Source organism: Aquarana catesbeiana, linkage group LG01 (assembly GCF_042186555.1).
Source record: "Aquarana catesbeiana isolate 2022-GZ linkage group LG01, ASM4218655v1, whole genome shotgun sequence".
Classification (NCBI taxonomy): domain Eukaryota; kingdom Metazoa; phylum Chordata; class Amphibia; order Anura; family Ranidae; genus Aquarana; species Aquarana catesbeiana.
Window position 1 is genome coordinate 321,559,615 of NC_133324.1, and position 3,735 is coordinate 321,563,349.

At 40.1% G+C, this 3,735-nt stretch overlaps 1 pseudogene; it reads right to left on the reverse strand.

Moving 5' to 3' along the window:
- Positions 1 to 3,402: 3,402 nt before the first annotated feature.
- Positions 3,403 to 3,534, reverse strand: LOC141124430 (U2 spliceosomal RNA; annotated as a pseudogene).
- Between the last annotated feature and the right edge of the window lie 201 nt (positions 3,535 to 3,735).

A 3,735-nucleotide genomic window follows, 5' to 3' on the forward strand; every position in this document is an offset into this window, starting at 1 on the left:
AATGTAACAAGCAAGCTTTACTGCATATACAGACTGATTTTACTGTTGTGGGTTAAGTAACACTTTAAGAGGTGTCCCAAATTTACCAGTAACTGGTAATTGTACATTACCAGAGATTGTAAAAGCCATGTCTTCTTAAAACACTTTTTGGACAAGCGTTTAATCAGTATTTATGTATGAAGAAAAATTCAAGTAGCTAGCCAGGAAACTTGCATTATCATAGACGTGATAAGAATTGCCAAGTACCATTGTGGACTCTGATTTACTAAAGGCAAATAGACTGTGCACTTTGCAAAGCAAAGTGCAATCACACACACTGCAAGTGCAGTTGCCCCAGAGCTTAGTAAATGAGCAGAAGCGCTGCTGACTTCCATAATCCAATCATGTGCAAGCAAACATGCTGGGGTTTTTTTGTTTTATTTTCCCTGCACGTGATTGGGTATAATTTGCCAAATGAAGCTTTACCTCATTTACTAAGCTCTAGAGTTACTGCACTTTGCACTTGTGTACAGTCTATTTGCCTTTAGTAAAGCAACTCCAATGTGTGCACTTTTTTAATCACTTGTTACAAATATAAATAAAAAATGAATACACTGGCTGATATTTCTTAAATAGTATATATTTGAATAAACATGTATATATTTGAATAAAAAGTTTATGTCTATATGTTTTTGTTACAATGTATTATTATTTTTTTTGTACAGTACATTTATTTTTTGTCGTGCACCAGTAAGTCAGAACGAGCACAAATAATAAATTGGGGGGCTCTGTTTTAAACCTATATCTGGTTTTCTTTTAAAAGGGAAATAAAAATAAGTATGATTTCATGATCCAAAGCACAAAAAACAGTGGTAACAACTTTTTAGGGAGAAAAAAAAAACCTTTCCAACATTTTGCTTACGGTAAAACCTCAGAAAACATGATAAATAATGAAGTTCAACTGGTAATGCACTCTATTTTATCACATAGATATAAAATGAGCACAGGCTAACATTTATGCCCCCCCCCCCCCCCGTTTACTTCATCTGTATGCTTTTATGGAATACTACTTTATTAATTCTGCCACTGCCGTTGAAAGACTCCACTTACCTGGCTGAATGGCTGCAACAGATAATTCTGTGGTTATAGGAAAAATACTGATAACCCATCTGTCAGTTTCTGAACATACCATGATTAATTTACTAACTTGATCAAATCATATTTTTCAAAGTAATCCAATTTTTTTTTTGAAAGCAGAAACATTTCATTTAAAAGTACCTTAGAGAAGCACCTTTTCAGATGAAATCAAGAAGAATATTGGTGCTCTCTTCTACGCAATCCAGTACAAAAACACTTGTGCAGGCAGTACCATCCTGCTAATACGTTTATATTTTCTAAAATATATGTCCACCATTTGGAATATATATACAGACAGATAACATTAAACATGTACATCATAACTGACATTTGAGAAAGAAAAGAAAATGGCATAGAAAATGTTTGATTTGGGGTCTTAATTCCTTTTAATCACTTTGCTGCTACTTGTTGCTAGGCAGTTAACCTCATAATTCAGTACTGTAGTACAGGCCACTCCACTTTAAAAGGGTTAATATTGCTTTTGTACAGCTAAGCAAGCAATTCTGTTTTATTTATTTTTTTCTCTAGTCAATTTGCAATATGATTGAGTTTGAACAGCATTATGGACGGAAGGACATTAATAGGATTCTCAGCAGAGTGGGGCAAGGTTCCTGGGAGACAGCAGTACTTGAAATGAGAATTAGTAATAAAAACAGAGAGTAAATGAGCTGGCATTCTGCAGCTTAATAAGGCCAATACTTGTTTGTCTGGGGAGAGATGTTATACACATACACAGACCTCTCTTTCCAGAAAGTTCACAAAATACTTTACTTCTGCATCTCAAGTAGGCTTAAATTAAGCCGTAGAAATACATTATGAAAAGTTGCAGTGCCATGATTGAATTGTGTCAAAGATCAAGTCAGAATTCAACACAATTGTATTAGCAAAAAGTACCATCTTAGCGTATTTAGGTAGTCATGCTGAATTACATTAAGTGAAAATTCACTTACTTGTAGTTATTGATGATTGCTTCTATTAAAATTCAAGTTACCTAAATTATATTTCATATCATCCATTGATGCCCAGCAGCAGACAAGACACAATCTCTACTGTTAAAAAGGACCACTATATTAAAAAATACTGTTCAGGTAACTCTATGGGGCTAATGATATTATTAATAGCATTCACTATATGATTTTTTTTCACATGCCCTTATTTATAATTTTCTCCTTATTCTCATACAAGTCAAGCTGTCCTACCAAAATGACAGAGGGGCTGGGACAAACCATATAACATGGCCAGAGGTTCTTTTTTTGAAAGCCCATGGTGTGTGAAACACACTCAAAAACTTCACCCGGTGCCAAAAAAATGTGCACACACATAAAGAGTGAAACACAAAAAAGTGCAACAAGTACAAAAGCCCTCTAAAATCAGAGGGCCTTGCCCTGAATCTCCCGGGCATTAGGCTTCTGACGGGGACAAGGGTACTTACACTTGGCCCATCTGGCCGAAACCAGACGGACCCCTTTCTCTGGGGGGACTGCCGAAACAGGCCCCCCCAAGTACTCAGTGGGGCTCCCCCAAAGGGAGTCCCCATGAGAGAGGGTGAACCAAGCCAAAAGGCCATGTCCCCCCCCTCCCAAGACTTTCAGGGCAGGCCCGAGGACCTGCAACCCTACTCATCACACAGTGCAAAACGTGTACAACACAAAAATACAAAAAGTGACACACAAAGGAAATAAATAAAAAGAAAGTGGGGGAGAAGGAAGTAGAAGAGAGTGAAAAAGTGGCCATTGTGCAATACAGAGGCCAGGCCCTCTGGCCAGGAATAAAAAATTCCTCTGGTCCCAGCCAAAAGGCCCAGCCCAGGAGGCAGGTGCAAAAAAAAGCGTGTACTGGTGCAGTGACCGTGGTGCCACAAATCAAAGTGACCCTCACTCACAGTGATTTTATGGCACCCCTGGACTGACACTCCAGGGGCACATACACCATAGGCTTTCGAACCAACCCTGACCAATGACCCAGACCACAGCAGCCCCCACCTCAGGCAGGAAGGCCTGAAGTTCTGGAAGCTTGGGGAGAGCCCAACAAGCTCAACCCTTGCTCCCATCACTCCTACCTAATTACATTCAGGAAGTACTAACTGCTCCACCTTGGTGCTATAGGCGAGCAAGCGTTCTCTCCCGAAAAACTGTCCGGAGCTAGAACTACCCCAATCTAGGCCAGAAGGCCAGGGACCCGACCCTCTGGATCAGACCCAGATGCAGCACCCATCCTCACCAGGAGGACCCTTTCGGACAACTCGGACTCAGCCCCGCTAACGTCTCGGCACTGCCAAACCGCCCTTCCAGGTCCAATGACACAATTGGATTTGCATGTGTCCTCCCCACTTTCGGGAGTAACACAGCGCCTCCTCTGGAAACTGATAAGAACAGATACTACACTTGATCTTAGCCAAAAGGCCATGCCAGAGGTTCTTACAACAGTTAAAGTGGTTGTAAACCTCAGATATGAAATATGAACAAAGCATATCCTTCTATAGTGTGTACTTGTGTCTCAATCCATAGCACTAAGTGTGATTTTTTTTTTGTGATTTCACCTCTGACAAGTTTTCCAGACACCAAGAGAAAAAGTTGACAAGGGAGGGAGCTCGAGGCACACAGCCTGTGTTTGACAGTC